Consider the following 568-nt stretch of genomic DNA (forward strand, 5'->3'; position numbering starts at 1 on the left):
CTTTGTATGTTTTATTTTACTTTACCTAAGTATTGCACTATGTGGATCATAACAAGTTGTGGATAACATTGAGAAGAATTTGGATTCAGAACACTTAATTATGCTTATGAGAAACCTGTACATAGACCAAGAGGCTGTCATTCAAACACAACAAGGGGATATTGTATGGTTTAAAATCAAGAATGCTGTATCAGGGTAGTATCCTGTTACCATACTTATTCAATCTGAATGCCGAACAAATAATCTGAGAAGCTATACGATATGAAGTAGAACACACCATCAGGATTGGAGGATAACTCAATAAAGACCTGCAATATGCAGATGACCCAACCTTACTTGCTGAAAGCGAATATGACTTGAAGCATTTACTGATGAGAATCAAAGACTACAGTCTTCAGTATGGATTACTCTTTAACATAAAGGAAAAAAAATTCTTCAGTTGGTCAATAAGCAATATCACAATAAATGAAGAAAAGACTGAAGTTGTCAGGGATTTCATTTTACTTGGATCCACAATCAACACCCATAGAAGCAGCAGTCAAGAAATCAGACCGGGTATTGCACTGGG

The sequence above is a fragment of the Orycteropus afer genome, unplaced genomic scaffold, assembly GCF_000298275.1.
Source record: "Orycteropus afer afer isolate SDZICR_OR568_19922 unplaced genomic scaffold, OryAfe1.0 scaffold00022, whole genome shotgun sequence".
NCBI lineage: Eukaryota > Metazoa > Chordata > Mammalia > Tubulidentata > Orycteropodidae > Orycteropus > Orycteropus afer.